This window comes from Gracilinanus agilis, chromosome 1, assembly GCF_016433145.1.
Source record: "Gracilinanus agilis isolate LMUSP501 chromosome 1, AgileGrace, whole genome shotgun sequence".
NCBI classification, from domain to species: domain Eukaryota; kingdom Metazoa; phylum Chordata; class Mammalia; order Didelphimorphia; family Didelphidae; genus Gracilinanus; species Gracilinanus agilis.
The window spans coordinates 520,628,424-520,653,505 of NC_058130.1; positions in this window are offsets into that span (position 1 = coordinate 520,628,424).

Below are 25,082 nucleotides of genomic sequence, written 5' to 3' on the forward strand. Positions count from 1 at the left end.
TATCTGTAGTATATCTGGACTTCTCCATCCTACCTGCTTCCCTGTTACCTGTGTGATCCTGTACAGCTAAGCCATCTGTCTATGAGAATCTGATGGTATCTTTTGGATTTGGATTTTGGATTCAAAACCACTCCTTTGTCCTCTGCACACACACATAACTTTACTTATAACAGTACTCTTTGCTATATAACAAACATCTGGTCATTAAACCCCTGTAAGAAAAACTAGAGTAAGTGGGAAAATATTATCTCCTAAAGCAACACATTCCATTTTTGGATAATTTAATTATGAAATATTTGCTGGAAAATACCAGAGTGGGGAAAAATCTCTTTATTCTACTTCCATATATTTAGTCTACTTCTATTGTCTAGTTCTAAGTGAAATAAACTTACTTTCCCTTCTGCAGATAGTGGTTTCAATATATGAATATGGCTACTATGTCCCTGCTAAGTCTTCTCTTCACCAGACCAAAGACCTAACTTTCTTCAACTAATCCATGATTTCAAAAGACCTTTTTTTCATATTCTGATTGCCTTTTTCTAAATGCTCTCCACCTTCTCAAAAATTTTCCTCAAAACTGCATTTATTTAAATTTAACAGTTTTCTGGATATTATTTAGCAAGATCAAAGCATAGAGTTCACTGAAATATCTGAGTTTTCAGACACTTATATGGATTCAGCTTCCTATCTAGTAGATGAGAAGATAAATTTTTAAAAATCTATTTCCAGGGCTTTATTTTTACCCTCATTAAATTTCAATGTAGTCAGCTCATTATCTAGGCTGCAAGATAGCTCTGGCCTTGAGAAGTGCACTTATTATTTTTTTTCCATTTGAAAATTTGATATGCATTCCATTAATGTGTTTTACCATTCTTTAGTTATTGATAAATGTATTAAGCAGCAAAGAACTAAGGCAAAACTCTGATGGTGCTCCCCTGGAGACTTCCTATTAAGATTACACTGACTTGTTATACTTTGTTTAATGCTCAATAATTACACCAGTTAAAATCCATCCAATTTCATATTTTCCCCAGTCATGATCTCTTCATTCTTATTGCAAGAATAAAATGTTTTTGTAAATATTTGAAAAAATTTGAAATAATCTTTATAGATACTGACCTACATACTAATCTAATAATTGACAAAAAAGCAGAATATTTTAGTCTAGCATGCAAAATTTTTAAGTTCTTTTGACATTTTGTGACTACTGCTTTCTTTTCTAAACATTTACTAACCATTCCTTTAATGAGACAATGAAGAATTTGGTTGTGAATAAAAGACAAGTTCACTTCTCTAGTTGGCAGATTCCTTCTGATTTCTAAATCTTACATATGTAATTTATGGGTTTTGCATGTTTCATGATTGTTTTATACTATTCTTGCCCCTGCTATGAATATATAATCATGATGCCCTGGTATGATAATTTCATATGGAAATGTTGTTTGTGGCTATAGTTTAGAGGAGAAAGAGAAAAGACTCAAATGTCTAGCAATACTTACACTATAGAACTGAAAATATAAATATAAAAGCTATTTATTTTGTTACAAAATGGCAGTAGAAATGAAATATCTATTAATTGGAGAATGTCTGAAAAAGTATGATAAATTAATTTAATTGAATCTTATTGTAGAGAATTTTTTAAAATTTTAATTTTTAATATTTTCCCATAGTTACATATTTCATGTTCTTTCCCTCTCCCCCAAGCTCCCCTAACCCTCCTTAGCTGACGTGCAATTCCACTGGGTTTTACATGTATCATTGATCAAGACCTAATTCCACATAATTGATATCTAAACTAGAGTTATCATTTAGTGTCTCATTGTAGAGAAATTGAAGAGTATAACAGATAATCAGAAAGACATGGGAAGACTTTTATTAATTGATGCAATGAATAATTACAAAGCATTAACAGTAATTACAGCAACGTTCTAAACACTAAAGGTACAAAGAAAAACGGAAACAAAACTAGGTGTCCTGACCTCCTGTGACTCAGATTCTAGTTGTGGGAGAGAACATGAAAATAACTTAAATAAACTTAAAACCTTTCCTATTCTCCTATAAACCTTTTCCATTCTTTTTAATCTATAGTCACTGAGCCAATCAGCACCCAGGATATAGAACACAGCACTGTGGATGGTCACCTTTCATTCCATCAGCCAATAGTGTGCCTTAGTAAGTGTAACTCCTCAATACAGAAATATATATATATATATATATATATATATATATATATATATATATAACCTACAATACAATGAATCCTTGATAAGTGAACCATGATATAGTGAGGGATGACTATATATATATATATATATATATATATATATATATACACACACACACATATATATGTGTGTGTATGTGTTTATACATATGCACATGCATATACACGTGCACATATCACATATATGCATATGTATTCACACATACATACTATACTGAAGGCTTCTACTATATTCAAGAAATGGTTATTAAAGGGAGACATGTAAAAGAACTCAATGTAATTGTTAAACACAAGAAAATAAAAAAAGAGAGAAAAGAATACAAATAGAGCCATTCTATGACTACTTTATTAAAATATCGACATTGCATATTTCTTTGAAATCAAATTTCAATCTTTCTTTTTTGAGCCTCCCTTTTTGTTTGTATTTGTGTATGAAATATTTGTTAGTGATTTGTATGTTGATGATAAAAATAATATGTTTTAAAAATCAGATAAACTCAACTGGATAGCCTCAGGTTCCTTTCTAGTTGTGAAGTGATGAACACCCTTACCATATAAAAAGGGGAGAATATAATCTGATCAATTAAGTTATTTCTTTAGGACTAAGGTTCAAATCTCTTTTCTGCCACTACACATTAGTACATGTGTAGGCAAGTTAAACTTAACCTTTTGGTACTTTAGTAACATAATCTGTAAAAAGAAGGGGATTATAACAGGTAACCTCTAATGTCCTTTCTTAAACTGAATATCATGAAGAAGACTTTTGAGAATGAGCTGGAAAATGGATATAAAACTATTCTGGGGGCAGCTGGGTAGCTCAGTGGATTGAGAGTCAGGCCTAGAGATGGGAGGTCCTAGGTTCAAATACGGGCTCAGACACTTCCCAGCTGTGTGACCCTGGGCAAGTCACTTGACCCCCATTGCCCACCCTTACCACTCTTCCACCTAGGAGCCAATACACAGAAGTTAAGGGTTTAAAAAAAGATAAAACTCTTCTGACCAGATCTTACTAAAATTCCCTCTGAGATTAAAAAAGTAAAAATCTAATTTTGACTTGAATTTAAGTAATAAAAAACCCTTGTGAAAGCATTTTTGATCTCTAGATTTTATAAATATATAACTTTATCTTAGCTTGCATAGAAAATGTGGACATGAAAATTTTGTTCTAAATGTCATTTTAAACAGTTTAAAACCTTTCTAGATTTTCTTTTGCTAGATATTTATTGATAGTTTATTTTACATTAACATTTTTAACCATTACATCATTATAGATCACACTGCTTCTACAAAATTGTTTATCACAAATGTAAGGATGGGATTTGTGCAAGGAGGATGGGACCAAAGAAGTCAGAGAAGTCAGTTGCTGAGAGTTGCTGCCAGTTGAGACCAAAGAGGAGTCTGGGAATTTCTCCAAGGACAAGAGGAGAGGAGAGGTCTTCGGGTGGAGGACTGAGAGAGAGAGGAGGACAACCCAGTTTGGATCCAGTCCTGAGGGCTTCCTGAGGTTCTTTCTTTGGAAATTGAAACCCTGATTCCCTGATCAAAGCGATTCCATCGCATCTCACCCACCAAGACTTCAACCATCAAGTCAACTAATTTTGGACTCCAATTTGGGAGCAATCCCTTAGTCTCCTTTGCCCATTACCCAACCTTGCTGAGACCCTTTTAGTCAAAACTTACAATTATAGAAAAGAAAAGAAACAGAAAAATAGAAATAGAAAAAGGAGAAGGGGGAAGCTTAGGAGTGGGGACCATTAGTGTTCCCTCTGAAGTGATGGACCCCATAGAAATAGAGAAGATGGCACCCCCAAATCACTCTGCCTTTCACCCTTTTCCCCAATCCCTGATTTGTGAGAAGTAAAAAACCATTCAACAGTCAGTGTTCCAGGGTATCTGGGAAACAATGAGGGACAGAGAAACCGCAGCTTAGTCTGGCTGCTTCCATCTTAAAGCCAGACCCCTTGCTGTGAAACTGACTGACCTCAGGGGAGGTTTGTGTGAATCCTGTCCTTATTCAGGATCTGATTGTGGTACCACATACCTCGTCTTATAGGGACGCCTTGCCCCTGACTCTTGTGAGGCGGCACAACCATCCAGGTCACCCAGTTTCGGGTTGACACCACCTTAAAATCTCCCAGTTTATATTTGGCCTCAGGGGAGTGCTGGAAGGGAGACTCACCACATAGACTTTCTCTATCTCCCTTCTAGCAAACATTCATGACTGGCCTTTTTATTGTTACACAAGGCACATGGAAATAATTATATGCTGCATTTATAATTTCTACCTTTTTCATATGCATTAGCTAATCTATCTTCACTATTGTGAGTTAACCATTATAGTGTCTTTGATTTATTGATTTGAAAACTAAGAACAAATATTCTTATTTAACAATAGGTCTATTTGGAAGACTTAATTGTATTTATTATTCATTTAAAATTTACTGAAAATTTACCATGTAATAACAACAAAAATATTGACCTTAATTCTCTCCAGTAATTAAGTCTCCTATGGTGGCAAGCAGGGACCTGCCTGGAATAAGGAATGTTCTTGAATATACAAAGACTTACTATTTTTAGCTTTACTGAGAGAAGGTTCTATAGGAAGGCTTGACCTGATGAAAAAGGAGCAGGAAAAAGAGAAGAAGAAGGAACTGTAAAAGATGTTTGAAGGATTTAATAATTGTGAAGAGGACAGTCATCGATTTTGGGGGAGAGGAAAGATGGGAATACTTGAATAGAAGTTGAAGCAGGAGAAAAAAAAGCAATGATCTTTTCCCCCCTCCTGCTTAGATTTCTATTTAAATAGAGAAGTACTAAAGGGGAAGGAGAAGAATGGTTAATATTGAAAGATGAGATCTCAAGCAGAAGGACTTTAGTATGAAAGCAGAAGGAAAGGAATACTAAAAATGAAAGGTATGAAGAAGCACTCAAAGAGGATCAAGATCAAGTAAGCTAAATTAGTGAGATGATTAGGACACAGTTAGGCAAAGCAAAGGAAGCTTTGCATTTTTTTCAGGGTGTTAAGTTAAAAATGATAAGCACCAAGTGATAAAGTACTGAGATGACAGAAAAAGAGTAATGGCTTTCTTCAAGACTCCATTTTAGAATTTTCTTGACCAAGATACTGAATCAGTCTTGCCATTTCCTTCTCTAGCTCATTTCATAAATAAGGAACCAAGGCAAACAAGATTAAATGACTTGCCCAGAGTCACAGAGCTAGTAAATATTTGAGGCTAGATTTGAACTCATAAATATGAGTCTTCCTGATCCCAAACTCAGTGTTCTTTCTACTTTGCCTTCTGGCTTCTCCTAAGGAAACAAATAACATAAAAACAACTGGAGTAGAATCAAACTTTCAGAAAAGCTTAATACCATTTAACTCTTATCAAAGTACATGCTATAGCAGAAATAAGCATTTCTCACTCTATACAGGTCAGTAAAAGTCCATCCTACTATATAAAATTTCAGGATTCCTCCTCTTCTCTGGGTGATTGAGATGAGTAAGAAGATGAAGGATAAAGAAGAGCTGTTTAATTTACCCTGGACTTGTGTTTTCTTTAGCATGGAGGATCACATTGGGATTATAAAGGACAAAAAGAAGTGATCATAGAGCCCAATAATAAGCAAGAAGACATTAATAGAGCACATAGCTATTTTTGATGAATTTGGTCAAAAATTACCAGATCAATTATCTGGAAGGAACAGACAGGTGTAGTTGCTGATTGATGAAGAAAAAAATTCTAAAAATGAGACCTCTATAGATGTTTTCAAAGTATAACTCATGTTGTTAATATGTATAGCAATTGTTGTATATTCTGTTTTAAAAATTCTCTTCAAAGTTTAAAATATTTAGCTTGTGTAATGAATGCAACAGATAAACACATAGCCCATTAAATTAATGTTTTATTTTGGAACTGGCATTAGGGAGAAAGCAATCTTGCTAGTGAGAAGCCCCAAAATACAAAATTTTGAAGAATAATTTCAAAGATTTTATAGAGATGTACCTCCATTAATTTATTTTAAATACTTTTAATTTTCTTGGCAATGGACTAACATATGTATATAGCAAGTTCATTCAGAAACTCAGATTTTTTTACATGTTTTTATATTATTATTGATAATAATAGAATATATTCATAAGAATATTGGTCTTGGGACTAGAGTATCTCAATTTATTTATCTCTTTGGCAAGCTCTCAAATTAAATTTTTGATTGATGAGGAATAGCCTCTTACATAAAATACAAGGGGATGGAGTCAAGATGGTGGCTTAGGAGCAGTAAAAGCCCAAATCTCTCTGATTATACTTCCATACCAATATTTAAGAAACTCTTTAAAAAAGAGAAAAATCTAAACCCCAAAACAAGACTGAGCTACTGGACTCTCCTGCTGAACACAACTTGAAAGGTAGGCAGAGACAATCAATTTCCACAGTATCATCTACTGAGCAGGGGCCAATGATCTGACACAGGGTAACTATGGGATGAGGTGGGGGTGGGGGGACTGAAACTGCAGTGGACCACTTCAGATTCATCATGTTCATCATTCATCCAAGGCTCTGGAGCAGCTCACAGGGAGGAATTTAGGGGGTGGGGCATCTGGTTGGGCACCCTTGGGTCTCTGGGCCAGCAGTCTATGATAAAGATTTGGCCTCAGGAAAGATTAGCATAGCAGGTCAGCTCAACTTGTCTAATTGAGTAAACCAGCAGAAGAGAGAAAAGACTGAAAATTCAGCTAAAATGCCCTATTCCAGTGAACTGACAAAGGGAGCTTACAATTCAAAGGGGGGAAAAACTGAGTTAAAAAAAGGAGGCAATGGTTGAAAGCTTCTACAGGGATAAAGGCCAAAGAATAGAGCCAACAGAGGTCATTTGGATCCAAGGAATTTTGAACAAAACCTCAAAAAATCCAAGGAATTGGACTCAGGAGCTGGAAGAGTTCAAAAAGGAATTAAAAATCAAATAAGACAGGTTGAAGAAAAATGAGATGAGGAAAACAGCAGTTTAAAAATCAAAATAGGTCATCTGGAAACAGAGGCACATGAATTAAAACAAAAAATAGTTTTCTTAAACCCATAATTGACCAACTGGAAAATGAGGTAAATAGAATATGAATCTGTAGCATTTTTTCTGTTGTGATTGGCTGGGTCTCTATTGTAGCTAGTAAATATTCTGAACCACATTTTTATAAATAAAGTTTAATTTAAACAAACAAGAAAAAATTACTATATGTATGTCTTTCTGTTTGTTTTTTTTTTTTTGGTTGTTTTTTTTTCAGAAAATACTTTTTTAATGGTTCAATGGATCCTAATATTTTGAATGGTAAAAGACAAACAAGCAATAAACTATACATACCAGAAAGTGTAGCAATAATAGGAATTCAATCTTAAGTTAATCCTCTCAAAGCAGGTGGGGCAAACATGGAACATAGAAGCAGAAAGAAGCACTACACTCAGAGAGCAATGAATAATTGTTCCCTTCAAATGTGGATTAGATTAATACCTTAGAATAGGAGAAAGACAAATGGTAAGACTTCCAAAAGAAAAGAATAGTCTGTAAACTACAGGTCACTAATTTTAACCAGTAATTACTATAGATCAGTAATTTTGAATTACTGATTATTTACATCAATTATATTAATTACATTGAAATTATGAATGCAAAGAGTCACAAAATACTCATCTACAGTTGCCAGAATAAGGTCATTTTCTTTTCTTTTCTTGTATTTTTTTAAATAGTCAATTGACCAATAGGTAAGTATAATGCTATAGGTACAATTTACCTAGATTTTAGCAAATATTTAGCATAAATTGTACTAAAAAAAAGTTATTATTAGTGCCATATCTCCAATGGATTGTTCTCAGAATCTATGCTTGTGCATGTACTATTTAAAATAATTAACAATGATTTGAGTATTAGAATCAAATTTGTAGATTTTGGAGGGCATAGATAATATAAAAAGTCTCAAACCATTTAACTGGGCTTAATCTAGTAAAAATAAACATAATAGGGGGAATCATAAAGTCTTACCCATGGGTTGATAAAATCGAATATAATAAGTATAATATAGGACATGAGAAAAAGATAGAGTTTATATAGGGGGAAAATGGAATTTGAATAAATTGCAAGGTTAGTTTGTATCATGTAAATGCTCATTCTAAAGGTTTAGCAGTCACCTCTCCCAAGTCATTCAAGCTGACTCCAATATCCCTGGTTAAGGCCTGTGCTAATTCTACTTAAGGATGAAGGGAATGAGGTTAATTAGTCTGAAGAGAAGGCATATAGGAAGCATTAGAGCTATGAAAACTGCATTTTCCATTAGTGATTCTTCTTGGGTTCGACTCCACAGAATATCATGCTCCCTCCAGGAAATGCTGATCACCTGAAATCTCATCACCATTCAGAGTGACTCAGTTGTTAATAATGAATCCCTTTTTATTTCCTCACTTGACTCCATCCCCACATTAGGGGACTGAAGGTTGTAACATTAAACTCCTCCCAAAGCCTTCCTTTAGAGAATGCTCAGAACATTCCAGATAGTTTGCCTTTTTCTATCAGCAACTCTGCTTGATTGGTTTTAAATCTCAACCTCCTCATGAGTCCCTACCTTAATCCCATCCACACACTGATATTCCCCATTGTACCCATCACTCCCATGTTTCAGTTGCTTTTTGTGTATTTTATCTCATTAAATTGTAATCTACTTGTCTTATTCCTAGCCCCATTGCTCAGCACCATGCCTGGCACACATTGTTGTTGTTATTGTTCAGTTGTTTTTCAGTCATCTGACAATTCATGAACCCATTTGGGGTGTTCTTTGCAAAGATACCATGGTGGTTTACCATTTCTTTCTCTAACTAATTTTACAGATGAAAAAACTGAGGCAAACAGAGTTAAGTGATTTGTCTAGGAACACACAGTATGTGTCTGGAGCCAGATTTGAACTCAAGAAAATGGATCTTCCTAACTTCAGGCCCAGCACTCTACTTTACCACCTAGCTGCCATTTCCTGGAATGTAAAAGGTTCCTAATAAATGTTTATTGAAAGGAACTTTGTTGTGTTCAAGTTGTCACATAGGAGAGGGCTCTAATCCTGTAAATTGAAGCATGGACTCCAGAGAATTTAGGGCTCTCTTCCCCCAAAGGGGAGCTACACTCTGCCGCACTGTGATAAGCACAAACCTGATGGAAGACCTCTGTCCCACTTTCCCAGATTAAGATAATCTTTATTAAGCAAGGACATACATGCACCTGGGAGAAAACTGATCTAGGACCAAAAAGCTCAAAATTTAGCTGGCCTACATCAATACTGTAAGAATTAAAATTGAGCTCAGGTCCTTAGAATTTTCATAAAGTTTATTACAATTACTTGGGTAGGTAAAGGCAGAGAGATAGAGTGAAAAGCCTATTTTAGCTAGTCATATGGCTTCTACAGCAGCAGTCCAGCACGCTAGTTCCTTGGCAGGACTCCTGAGATAGAAAGTATACTTCCTGGTCTGGAATCTTTATAAACTCCCTTTCCCTTCCAGGTCAAATTCAGTCATCTCTGGATCAAGTGCATAGGCCAAAGTCCCATGACTCATGCTAGATGACATAGGTGATGCAAACTCATGCAGACTCATATAAACTCAAATCAGCTGCGTTACCCAGAAAGGGGAAAAAGATGACACAATATTTAATTCTTAGAAAAGAGAAGCAGAAAGAGGGATGATCCAGGAAAAGATCTAAGATGATATGAGCAAAGAGTACATAGAAATGGAAGTGACATATTGCCAGGTATAAAGGTAACAAAGACATCTCTGGTACAAATTTTTGGCATAAGACAGCAAGATAAGGATATGAAAGTTTTAGCACTACAACAACCTACCAAGTCTAAAGACCAGGTGTCCCCTAGCTAAGGTCCAAAATTAATAGAGAGGGATTGTCTTGCTCAGCAGAATGTAAGACCTAAAACTAAATATCCCATCCCAGGTTTCCATGGTTACTTCAGCTTGGTTTATTCATGCTCATTCTTTTAAGGACTGTCAGCTTCTCTAAGCCACTCTGGGTCCCAAAGATAATCAGTTTCTCCAAATCACTCTGAGCCTCAGGTAAATAGAGCCAATCTTATACATCTTTGTCACTTACATAGTAGGGCAACTTGAGCTTATCAAGATAAATTATCAAGATAATTTACACAACCATTTCAAAGGTTTAGGTTTGATTTTTGGGATGGAGGACTTTTTGACAGTTAGGGATATCTTAAAGTGAGATGTTCTACTTCAATCATAGTGGTTTCCTACTCCTCAGGAATTTTTAACCACAACCCAAATGATCAGTTTTTATGCACGTCATAGGAGCATTTTTTGGTGTATGAGTTATTTAAGTGTTAAAATTAGTGGTTTGGCTAAATATATGAAAATTACAAATCTTTTAATTTATAAAAGAGGTGGAAAGAGCGAAAGTAGAGAAATACAACAGGGTAGAGAAGACATTAATCTATCTAACTAAATATTGTTCCAGTTCTTGGCTCAGCCAGGACTTGTTAACCTTCAATCAGAATTAAAACTATCTCCAGAAGACAGGAAGGGAAAACCAGCTATCCACTTGCCCACGTTTCCTCCAAGAGGCTGGTCAAGACAATGACTGGAGCTGAAGGTGACTCCTGAGGGGGACTTTCTTCTTTGAGATGACCTTCTTGAAGCTTACTTCCTTCTTGGAGTGACTCTCTTCTTAGAGTTAACTTTCCACCAGATTCAGCTTCACCAGACTGTGTTCAGGGCTTGCTTTTATGGTGACTTTTGTCTCCTCCTCTCTTCACAGGGGCCAATCACAGTTTCCAAATTGTCTAGCATTGTCCAGGGGGCAGTGTTTGTGGGAACTAGTTCCCTCCTTCCAGGGGTGAATACTCACCAAAAGGGTTTACCCTATGGGAGGGTGTGAACAAGTTTGACTATTTGAGTTAGAAAAAAAAAGTGGAAATCTCCAAGTATCTTGCTAGCTTCTCACCTAGCATTAGGTAGGATGTGAATTCACCAAGTGATTTGTGAGCTCTTCCACCCAGTTCAAGCTTGCCTTGATTCAAAGTTGTTGTTAACCAAAGTGTTAACTCCAACTAGGCAAAGAGAATAAAGGATTCCCTTTCACAAGTGCAGACTCAGAGAACCAAGAATTCCTTTTCTAGTTAGACTAGATGAGTTCTGGTTGCTTTCATTTATTCAATTCTCTGATTTCACTGACATATAGAATTTTCTGATAAAGAAGCTTCTTTGGTTAATTTATATCTTAGAAAGTTACCTAGGCTCTTAGCTGGTTTTAGGGGGTAGTAGAGAGGTAGAGAGAGAGAGAGAGAGAGAGAGAGAGAGAGAGAGAGAGAGTGGAGATGTGCATATGCACAGTTCAGTCAGCCTTCCTTAGAGGGAGGCTGATTAAAAGTCTTTGTTCTTTTTTCCTGAGTATCAGATGACTGAAGTGTATGTAGAATGGATATTGTTTGTATCCCTGTAGAAATATAATAAATAAATGCAAACAAGGAGACAAGCCAAGTTAAGCACTCCATCAGAACTTGGCATCAGCAGGCAAGTGATGAGGATACTTATATGCCTATACTTAAAGGAAAAGATTCCAAGAAATAACACCAAGGATATCAGCACTGAATTTTTTCCATCCCTCACTCTGATACCTGCATATTGGAGCATGGCCCTTTGGAAGGAGACTATTTCTCAAACAATTCTAAATGCTTTACTATCAATTCCAAGATGATTAAATTCTTTTTTTTTTTATAGTTTTCTCAGATCCTCTCCTTCTTTGGCCCTTTTAGAATGAAAACATTTTAATACCTACATAGGAATTGCTTCAAAATACTTTCTTTCAAATACTTTCTTATTCGTACTCACCTGTTAGCTCTGCCATAGCAACATCATGTCTCTTGTCTCTGTACTTTTTCAGAGCTGGTCGCTCATATTTAGACTGCTCTCCTTCCTCATTTTCACCTCTTACCATCCACGTTTCCTTCAAGCACAGCTCAAGAATTATCTCCTATACCAGAACTTTCTAATTCTCCCTGCTCTGCTTCTTAGTAAAATCTTCCTCCTGAAATTTTTATAACTGTGTATATGCATTTGGCATATCTGTATGTATGTAAGCAATGTCTGTAAACTCCTAGATGACTGGGACTTATTGTTGTTCTTGTTTATCCAAAGCATCTAAAGAAGGGTGACTTACACATAGGGGGCATTGAATGAACATAGGGGTTACTTACACATAGGGGTTCATTGATTTCTTTAAAAAATTCTCGTTAATTGTTTTGTTGTTGAGCAATTTAATCCAGAAAGATAAGTAATCATTTAAAATCTCCAGCATTTAAAGTTGAAACCATTAGTATTAAAGGTGGTGGAAGGTATGGGCAACATTAATAATCTTCCAATGTAGACCAGGCGTATATGTCATTAAGAATAATCTTGACTATTTTCTTAATAGATTAAGAAATTGACAGAAAGACTGGATAAGAAAGTGGGAAATCTGTCTAGCTCCTTTCTGAGTCAGATATTTATAATGTCACTTTGGTAACTGATATTTGAGTTATGAAGGTCTTGGAGAATATTTAGTCTAATACTCTCATGTTAGAGATGAGGAAATCAAGGGATGGATAGAGTATGTGACTTGTCCAACATTGCTATTAGGACAATGTCAGTTCCAAAAAATTCCTCGAACTCTCAGAATATTTAGACATAAATAGAAAATTATTTTAAAGCCACATATGGATTACTTAGGCCATAAGTTCTTGCAGATCAGCCATAGCATTGTTATCTGTCATTAGAAATTATAAACTAGGCTACACTGAAATATCATGTATTAAAAAAGCATGTTAAATACTTCAACTAAAGATGTATATATATTCAAATATAAACATTCTATAATCTTGCCAATTTATTTCATCTATTCCTCATACCACTTTGTCCACATTTCTCTTTTCTCATGAAGTTGTTCAGTAACACTGGTATTTTTTGTAAATGTTAAATTTAGCTAACAAGTTGGGACACTGACAATTGCTATATTCAATTAGCCTAAAATTCTCTGAGGAAAAAAGGGAAACTAATGCTTGTTCAGCATAAATTATGAAATGATGTTTTTTTTCTTTTTGTTTTCCTTAGTTCTCTCAAGCAATAAAATTATTTACTATTAATTGCAGATATGGACAAATGCATGATAGCATGAATGAAAGTGAAAAATCTGGTTGAGTAGAGAAGACTATTTTTCAACTCATGCCAAGAAAATTAATAGTAAGCTACTTAATAACTGAGATCAATGTTATCTTTCAACTCTCTATCCACTTACTCCATTGCAATTTGACTTCTATCTCCAATATTCTAGTGATATTTTTTTCTCTAAATGAACAAATGATTTAATAAAAAATATATATTTTTCTGAATCCTGATCCTTTTTCACATATCTATAGATATTAACATTGTTGATCATCTACCACTTAAATTTCTCTTTTCTTAGCTGACATGTCTCATATTTCTTCCTACCTCTCTGATCATTAATTCTTTGACTTTCTTCATTCTTCCTTTCTGACTATAAACATTAGCAAAGGTTCTGACCTGTGTTTCTTTTCCTTCTTCATGTTATTTACTTTAGCAATATGGCCATTCCCAGTTTTAAGTATCACTTCTCTATATTTGTTTACCAAATAAATGTTTCCAGTTATACTCTCTCTCAAGAATAATAATTGACATTTGTATATCACTTTTATATCTATAAAATGCTTTATATACATTATATCTTTGAAACACCACAACAGCCTTTCTAAGTGGCTGGTGGAAGCTGTGCTATTGCCATTTTACAAATGAAGAAACTAATGACCGAAAAGTTTAATTGACTTACCCATTGTCACATAACTATTAAATGACAGAGGTAGGATTCAAAGCCATATCATCCTGATTCCAAACCCAGTATTCTACCCATAATTCCATTCTCTTAAAAAACAAATCATGGTTTGCAGCTGCCTTCTGGATATGGCCAACCAGCTCTCTTCACCATAGCTTATAACATCAAGCTTCAAAACTAAAATGATTATATTATCCCAAGAGGAAATTATATATCAAAAATTATTTGTTTTTTTAAAGAACACCAATGTGATCTTAGTCAAATAGATAAAAATATTTTTTATTCATCTTTTGGATCTTTCTTCTCTTATTCTCCCTATATGTAAAGATTTCCATATCCTATATCTCCATTAAATTTATAAAGTGTGCTTTGGATCTATTCATTTTTTTTCTGTTTCTCTAATTTGGGTCCATAGTTTCTTCTTACATAACCTTCTATAGCAATCTTACATTGAGCCTCTTTACTTCTACTGTCTTTTATAGACAATGCATCTTAGAATGCTAATGTCAGATTAATCTCCTCAAAGCTTGCTTTACTCTAAGAAAATGTTCCAGTGTCAACCCATCATCTCATTGTTACACTATTAAAGTCACTTCCAGGCATTCATTCTCTACCTTAACTTAGTTGCATTCTTCCTCTAAACATTATTATCCAATATGCTATGATTTAACTATTTATTCTTCTCAATATGACCTGAATTTCTTTCCTCTTTGCCTTTATTAGTACTATACCATCTGTCTGACATTCCCTCTGTCTATAGAAATTTTATCTAAACTTCAAGGCTTAATTCAAATCTTATTCCTTTCTAAAGTCTTCATTATTTGCCCTCTACAACCAGGACACTCTTCTTCCCTCCTCAAAAAATTAATGTCTACTCAAAGCCTTTCTTTCTGCCTCACTTCATGTACCCTTCAGTCCTTTCCCAGGCCATCACTCCTACACTGGCTTATATTCACCTTCTTTCCATTATCTCAACTCATTGGTGAATCAACACTTTTCTTTACACATAAATTCTCAGTTTTCTCATCCTTTTGCAATTGTATCTCCCCAAGACCCAACTTTGTTTTACTCCTGTGTATTACCCTCATTCCTATTCACATAAAGCTGAATAAAGTTATAGAAATCATAAAATTACACTAAATAGGTCTTCTAATATTATTTTTTCTTACATAATCCAAATGGGCCCTCATGAAGCAAGACAATCACTTTACATTATCAAAATCTATCTGTTATCCTACTCATCCCAGTAGTTATTACGAAACTTTTAATCTGTTCTCAAGTCTCCTAAGGCACTGCCTTTTACCAAACTCTACTACTTTACCAAAAAAAAAATGAGATATTAACTGAAAAATCCTTCTTCCTTCTTCTTTATCTGACATCACTCATGTGGCTTCTACCATGAATTTCTCCTTCATAGTTGTCTATCAAAAAAAAAATCCCTTCTCATTTTCCAAGGCAAATCCTTTAAATTGCACCTTTGATTCCACTGGTTGTGTTCAAGCTGTCTATAAGAATATTTCATTTCTCTCACGACCTTATTAATGAGCAACAACAATAAAAAATCATTTGATGTAAACTCCTTTACTGTTTTCACTCAATATTTACATAAATTTCTCTTCTCTTTTGTGGCTTCCTGCTGAGATTACTATCCAGTACCTTTATGTATGTCTTGCATATACATAATCATTTTTGCTCTAGTCTATCCTTCTCTGTCATTTGAGCTCAGCCTTAATCTATGAAATCTCTCTGTTCTTGACAGGTTCCCTGGATCTCACACTTTCCCAGCATATCATCCTTGCCTTCACCACTATGCATTTTGACATCTATAACTTGAACTGATGGCTCTCTTTCTCTCCTTCTCTATCTTTGTCTCTTTGTCTTTTCTCTCTCCTCAACACACATATATACACATTTGCTTTCTTTATATCTATATTTACACAGTGCCTTGAATATAGTAGGAACTTAATACATTTTGGTTCATTTTGATGATATTTTCCCTCCTCTTTTATTGCTTTATCAATTTCTGCCTTAGTACAGTGCCTAACACATAGAAGGTGCTTAATAAATACTTCTTGACTGACTGCCTTCTACTATAGTGTATCTTTTTTCTCCTCTGAAGAGTACAACTACATTGTGTCTGTGTTATTTAACTTGTATTCTTAGTAACCCTTAGTACAATGAAAGTGGAAGAAACAGAGGTACTATGAATAGGAATATTCATAATATTAATTGATAAATACTGAAAATTATTTTTAATAGATGTTGTCATACCAATATCCAAAATATGTGGAACAAAAACTTTTTCAAAATATAGACTTAGCGGAGAAGATCTATTGGAAAATAGGGAGGTTTATATCATCTCTAATATCCTTTCCCTAATAGAAGAGTGCCAAGGATGTATTCAAAGAGTTTTCATAAGAAGGTCCTAAATCCAAATATTTTTATTCAACACCAAAAAAAGTTATTTTTTACCACTCAGGTAATAAAGCAAATCACTTGATATGTATCATCAAAAAAAAAAGAGGATAGCAAATTTTCCCAGAATGATTTATATCTAATTCCCATTTAAAAAGATAAGAATGACATGAGAACATGAGAAGAATCATTCACTTCTTGAACTAAATTGAAGCTGAAAACAAGATAATATACTAATACTTAAAATAATGATGGTTATGAAGATGACTAATAAATAAGTAAATATCTATATATGCACTTTATACATAGACGCTGTGGTAAGATAGAATGGACACTAAATTATAAATTAGAAGGCTAGGTTCAAAACACAATTTTGATATCAATAAACTGTGTGACTTCATGTAAACCACTCTCCTCTCTGAGCTTTGGCTTCCTCTGTAAACCTAAGAATAGTTGTTCGACCTACTTGACAAGGTTATGAATAATGTGTTTTGCTAATCTTAAAAGTCAATACACATAAATGTAAATTAGTAGTAACATCATGTATTGCAAAAATATTTATTGAATTTGAGTAAAGAAAATAAATGGGGGGAAGAATACATAGAGGTGTCAGAGGATCTCATATCTGAAGAACCTTCAGGAGCCATTTAATTTGACCTTATATCTGAGCAAGAATTTTCTCTATAATATTCCAGATAAATGGACAACACCTCATCCATTTGATATGGAATCAAAGAAAAAGGAAGAACTCTGGGAAAGTAAGATAAACAAACAGAGTAAATGAGGCATAATTGATGGGAAGAAAAAATAGAAAAGGAAAAAGGCAAGAATTAAGGTAAATTGAAGGAGATAAGTATATCAAAGTTGCAGAATAATAAAAACCATAAAAACCAACTTTTCAAGGTAAACACTTGTAAATGTTTTCATGTATTTATATATATATATGTATATATACATATATACATATATAATGGGAAGATATTATAGAAAAAGTTAAAACACCTAGATCCACTCTAGATTCATTTAAACACTATCCACTCTAATTTTATCACTATAAATTTTTACTAAGCACAACTGAAACATGCTCTGGATAAGAGTTCAATTCATAAGACCATGTTAAGAGTGGAAAATGGTATCTCTATAATTGATTCAAGAAAACAGCCTCAGAGTAAAATTTCTTTAAAAGGCTTGTCATATTGGAGACAAGCAAGGAAAACAAAGATGCAGACAACAAGAGATCATCTGGAAGAGAGCCCAGAATGAACAGCATCCTAAGCAAGCATTGTGTGCCCGTCAAAATGCCAAGAACCTACAAAATGCTGATACAGAAAACAGATTGTCTGGATTAATATCAAGCTCAATCCAAGTTCCAGATGTCAAAATACATGGTAGTGAATGTAAGGGGATGTAGGAAGTATGACAATGAAATTCAGAAAAGTATGAGGGGCGGGAAAGACAGAGATCCCTCCAGAAAAACCTGTTAAGAACAGAGAGATTTCATAGATTAAGGCAGTGAACTAAAATGACAAAGAAGGATAGAGTAGAACAAAAGGCAGGACTATTTTAGGAACTCTTGGCATTCAGGTAGCCCAAGGAAGGGCCTGGCTGTCTGTTCCCAGTATGACAGCAAAGCTAAGGCTTAAGGGAAACCAGGGAGGACGTGCTGCAGGGAAATGGCAGAAATGTTCAATCGAAATTTGACACAGGAGCCCAGTGTGACACAGTGTTCTTACAGATGAATAGCAACTTGAATGTCAAGTATGTCATTTTCATAAGATCTGGAACACAAGCAATTCATTTTATTTATAATGCTATAAAATACATATAACCATACACACACACACACACACACACACACACACACACACACACCCCTTGTTATGTGTGAATATACATAGTGATGTTGTATATGTGTCTATATATACCCCAAACCATGTTCATTTAATTAAGACATCCAAACCACGGTTATAATTTTTATTCTCCTAAAGAAAATATTATACTTACATATCTGATATGCCTGCACATGAATTTAACATGTCAGATTAAAAAAAAAGAAGGAAAATAACCCTTGAATTTGTAGTTTCATTGGTGTAAAGATCTCTCAGCTGGGACAAACCATGTCTACAGATGCAGATGATCATCTTTGAAACTTATATTCTTAAGCATTCAATGGGTAACTGAGTGGTTAAGTGTCATTCAGAATCACATACTAAAAAGTGTCAAATGTGAGATTAAAATCTAGATTTCTTGACTCTTATCTTAGTTATTTGGTCACAACTGCATACTACCACTCAGAATATAAATGACCATGTGTTTAAATAAATTTTTCCAGTTTTAATAGGATCACATAATGAGAGAACTTTGTTCTATGTACACTTTAAATTCAACATTTTTTAAATGGAATGCTATCTTTCCCCTAAACTCTCTTTTATTTAATCTCTACCAATGTCAACATCTAAATCCTAATTTGGCATAAATAAAAGGACACTGGATTTGGGGAAGACTTAGCTTATAATTAACTTTCTCTTCCTCTTAGGAGCTGTGAAAATATGGAAAAACCACTTATCCCCTCAAAGCTACCATTTGTAAACTGTAAAATGGAGGTAATAATGCCTATGGTACTTACTTCACAGGCTTGTTGTCAGGATTATATGAGCTAATGAATGTAAATCATTTTGTAAATTGTAAAGTGATTACATGTTAGCTATCATTTTCATTACCATCTGCCTTTTCATTATTACCTTGTTTATAATCATAGGGTCATGCTTAGCTCCATGTTATCCTGATCTAAGCTAATGAATGCATAAGTCATGAATTCTCCTGCAGAATTAACTACTATTTTAATGTCTTTTTCTCCACTTCTACTTTTACCATCTAAGTCAAAGTCCTCAGTATTTCTCTGCATTCCTATTGATAAAAGCCGCCTCTAATAATAATTCTCTATTGTTTTCCCAATTTTAATTAAACTTATAGTTCCTTATTGCCCACCAAAGCATATACTAAAAAGGGTGACTTTGAAGACCCTCACAGTCTGGATCCCATTTACCATTTTGAACTAATGTCCAATCCACAGTAGTCAGTAAGTAGATACAGAAGGATTGATCAGAGATGTAGGAAAAAGCAATGAAGTGCTCCCTCACAGAATCCAAGATAATCAAGAGAAAAAATAGTGTACAATGGGTTTGAATGTTAAATATCTATGCTCTCACTCCTAACTAAAATATGCATCTGAACAACTACTTTTTTATGCATCAAGTATTGACCAGTAGTGGATTTATCAAGCACTAAGACCCATTGTTTAGGGGAGATTATTTGAGATAGGAATATATTCTTCAGTACTATTAGTATCACTCATGTGAAGTAATCATATACTCCATCTAAGCATAATGCCAAATAAGATGACATTAATTATTTCTAGAATATAATATACTTTTTATTAAATGACGATTTCAATATAATAAGAAATTTAATCATACTCTCAGATTCATACTCAATAAATATTTCTCTATTAATATTTAAAATATAGTCACCTTTTTTTAAAAAAATAAAAATTAATTGATCTATTTTGCTTTCAAATAATCAATATTTACTACATTTACCCTCCTCTCAAACTCTCTTAGAAAGCCATACTTTATAAAAAAGAAGAAAAAAGAGGGAGAAAAAAGTTTAAAAAACCTAAAAAAAGAATTAAAAAAAAAGTTCTGGTGTTACATGCAAGGTTTATGAACATAATTGCCCACTTTTTCAAAGAAATGATGGAGGCCATAAATCTCTGGGATTATGCTTTGTCAATATGACTTTGCATGATTCATTTTTATTGTTTTGTTTTCATTGCTGTTTGTTCAATTTATAATATTACAGTCATGGTCCATATAATTTTCCTTATTATGATTCTTTTATTTTATTTTTTTTGTATGTATTCCCATGCTTCTCTGGATTCATCATAGTCATAATTTCTTAAAGAAAAGTAATATCTTCTTAGATTTCTATATTGCAATCTGTTTAGTCACTCTGTAAATGATAAATCATCCTTCTCTAATATAGTATTTATGGAGAGAGAGGCTACCCTCTTCTAGTATATTCTAGTTAAAAAAATGATCCAAATACAATGTGTGGATGGTATCAACTGTATGAGAATGAATGTTCATTCATATTAAAAAAACATGATAATATTTTGAAATTTTCTTCCACTGATTTTAAGATTTTTTATCAAAACAATAGCTGAAATTTAAATGGTGTTTTATAGTTGCCCTGTGTGTTCATGTAAACAATCTCATTTGATACCCCGAAAATAGGTTAGTTGGTAAAATTAACTATTTTATAGATGGGAAAAGTGAGGCTAAGAAATATGAAGTAATTTGCCCATGATCACATATCTAATAAATGATATTGGTGGTAAAATAGAGAGAAGTAGACATGAGATGAAGAGGACCTGAGTTCATATCCTGCTTGAGATACTTAGTAGCTACAGGATCCTAGGAAAATATATTAATTTTAGCCATGTTTCTTCATCTATTAAATTGTGGTAATAGGTTCCAGGTTAAGATGGTGGCAGAGTTGAAGTAGCTGCTTAACCTCTCATAACCCACACAGATAGGACTCCTCAAGAGGACATAAAAACTAAATCCAGATGAACAAAGGGACTCCACAACAGGGCACAGTATTGAAGGTATGTGGGACTGGGGCATTTCCATGCCATAAAGGGGTGAAATAGTTCTCACTAAAATGCGAGTTGAGCAACCCCACCCCACACACACATACACCATCTATAGTGCCAAAGCCAGGACACAAAATTTAGAGCAAGTTTGGGGCATTCATTAAGTTCCCAGCAGCTACTTGGGATCACCAGGGTCTGATCCTGAGAGCAGCAAGACTTAAGACCACAAGAGGCTAAAGAACTCAGACTTTGAATACAGACCTTGAGCTCAGGCATAGACATTGAGTGCAGCCATGGACACAGATCTTGAGGACAGGCATGGACCTTGGGTAGGGACCTAGTGTGGAGGGGTGAAAGACTGTGTAAGCAGTGCCCTGGGACTATTAAAGGAGCCTCAGGAAGAGGAGCAAGCAAGAGGACCACCAGGAGGCTTGACTCTGAGAACAGCTAGATTTGAGAACTCAGGAGCCTAAGGAGCACAGACCAACTGTAGCCACCAGGATAAAGCTGAGAGGGCACATGGCTCTGTGACTCAGGCAAAAACTGCTCCACATCAAGATAGGCAATGAGCCTGTCTGCCTCACCCAGACTTCTGACTGAGAAAGGAAAATATCATAATAATAATGGCAAGCCATGCACAAGAACCACCAAAGAGAAGGATCAAGAAGAAATCTTTAACACTCGACAAATTTTACACAGAAAAAATCCAGAAAACAGAGCAAACAACAGAGGAAAACAAACAAGTAATCACATACAAACCTTCCCAAAAAAATGAAACTTGGTCAAAAGCTATTAAAGAGTTCAAATCTGAGATCATGAGAAAGATGGAAGACATTTGGTGAGAGAAGTGGGAAATAGCTCAAAAAGAAATTAATAGGCTAAAAGACACAAGTTCCCAACTGGAGAAAGATGCCTAAAAATCAAACAAAATGATAAGCAAATTGGAGGAAACCATGAGAAACAAAATAGACCAAATTGAAAAGGAAAATCAAAAGATTATAGCAGAAAACCAGTCTCTAAAGACCAGAATTGGGCAAGTAGAAGCTGATGATCTCTCAAGACAGCAGGAATTAATAAAGCAAAGTCAAAAGTCTGATAATAATAGAAGAAAACATGAAATATCACTGAGAAATTGAGAAATCAAAAAAAAAGGTCTAGGAGAGCCAAATTGAGTATCATTGATCTTCCTGAAAAAGCAGAAATTAATAGAAATTTGGACTCCATACTAAAAGAAATTATCCAAGAAAACTGCCCTGATGTTATTCAATGAGAGGGCAAAATAGACATTGAAGGGCTTCATAGATCACCCTCTACACTAAACCCTGAAAAGACAACCCCTAGGAATATTATAGCCCAATTCAAGAGCTTCCAAGTAAAAGAAAAAATTTTACAAGAAGCCAGAAAGAGACAATTCAGATATCAAGGAGCACCAAACAGGATTACACAGGATCTGGCAGCCTCTACGCTAAAAGACCACAAGGCTTGGAATATGATATTCAGAAAGGCAAGAGAACTGTGTCTACAACCAAGGATCACCTACCTACGAAAGAATGGGCATTCAAAAAGATAGAAGATTTCCAAGTATTGGCACAGAAAAGACCAGGACTAAATGGAAAGTTTGATATTCAACCACAAAAAGCAAGAGAAACATGAAAAGGTAAATAAGAAACAGAGGGGAAAGAAAGAAATATCTTATTTTTAAATTTGCCTCTTTAAGGGCTTCAATAAGATCAAATTATTTGTATTTCTATATGGAGAAATGTTATGTGTAATTTTCTGCAGTGAACTCTATTCAATACTATTATAGTATTCACTATTATAGTAATTAGAAGAATTATTCATAGAGAGAGGTTGGAGTACTAAATGGTCTAAGATGATATGGGGGGAGGGAAAGGGGGGTGAATAGTAGATGGCACCAAGAAAGAATAAGAAAATTAGGATATTCTATACCACACAAAGAGGACATGGGAAGAGGAAAGGATGAATACTATTATAAGAAGGAGAGAAAGTGAACATTTAGAGGTAATATTTAAATCTTTCTATCAGTGGAATTAACCCTGAGCGGGAAGAGTAGCTATATCCATTGAGATATAGAATTCTATCTAACTCAACTGAGAAAGTAAGAAGGGAAAAATCAAGAGGAACAGGGGAGTGGGGAGGTCAAAAAAGGGAGGAGAGAATGGGGGAAGGGAATTCATTAGGTCTTAAAAATAAAAAGAGGGGAATAATAATGGAGGGGGTGGAAAGCAAAATAAACCAAGGGAGGGGACAAGGGGGAATGCTTTAAAACAAATCTCTGGTTTAAAAGGAAATAGCATAAGAAGAAGAGGTAGAACTAGGAGAGGATACCAAAATATTGGGGAATACACAACTGATAATTATAACTCTGAATGTGATTGGGATGAACTTGCCCATAAAAAGGAAGCAAATAGCAGAGTGGATTAGAAATCAAAATCCTACTATATGTTGTCTACAAGAAACAATAAGAGGTAGGTGGACATACCCAGGTTTAAGGCCAAGGGCTGGAGCAAAATCTTTTGGGCTTCAAATCAGAAAAAGAAGGCAGGAGTGGAAAAAGATAGTAAAATTATACCAGTGGAGATCTAAATATATCTCATTCAGATCTAGATTAATCAAACCAAAAAATAAATAAGAAAGTGATAAGAGAAGTGAATCAAATCCTAGAAAAGTTAGATTTAATGGATATGTGGAGAAAAATGAATAGGGACAAAAAGGAATACACCTTCTTTTCAGCTGCACATGGTACATTCACAAAGATTGACCATGAAATAGGGCTTAGAAACATTGCAAACAAATGCAAAAGAGCAGAAATAATAAATGTAACCTTTTCAGATCATAATGCAATAAAAATAAAAATTAATAAAGGCACAGGGACAGGCAAATCAAAAACTAATTAGAAATTGAATAATATGATTATCCAAAACCAGTTAGTTAAAGAAGAAATCATAGAAACAATAAATTACTTCATTGAAGAGAATGACATTAATGAAACATCCTACCAAACTCTGTGGGATGCAGCTAAGGCAGTACTCAGGGGGAAAATTATATCCTTGAGTGCATGTATTAACAAATTATAGAGGGCAAAGATCAATGAACTGGGCATGCAAATAAAAAAACTACAGAGAAAACAAATTAAAAATCCTCAGTTAAAGACCAAATTAGAGATTATAAAACTAAAGGAGAAATCAATAAAATTGAAAGTAAAAGAATTATTGAATTAATAAATAAAACTAGAAGCTGGTACCTTGAAAAAACAAATAAAATTGACGAAGTACTGGTCAATCTAATTAAAAAATGGAAAGAAGAAAAAACAATCATCAGTATCAAAGATGAAAAGGGAGACCTCACCTCTAATGAATAGGAAATCAAGGCAATCATTAAAAACTATTTTGCCCAATTATATGGAAATACACATAGCAACCAAGTGAGATGGATGAATATTTACAAAAATATAAAGTGCTTAGATTACCAATAGAAGAAATAAAATACTTAAATAATCCCATATCAGAAAAATAAATTGAATAAGCCATCAAAGAACCCTCTAAGAAAAGGACTAGATGGATTCACAATAGAATTCTATCAAACATTCAAGCAACAACTAATTCTAATACTATACAAACTATTTGACATAATAAGCAAAGAAGGTGTTCTACCAAACTCCTTTGATGATACAAATATGATACTTATCCCAAAGCCAGGTAGATCAAAAACAGAGAAAGAAAACTACAGACCAATCTCCTTATGTAACATAGATGCAAAAATCTTAAACAGAATACTATTAAAAAGACTGCAGCAAGTGATCAGGAGGGTTATTCATTATGATCAGGTGGGATTTATACCAGGAATGCAAGGATAGTTCCACATCAGGAAAACCATTCACATAATTGACCATATCAACAA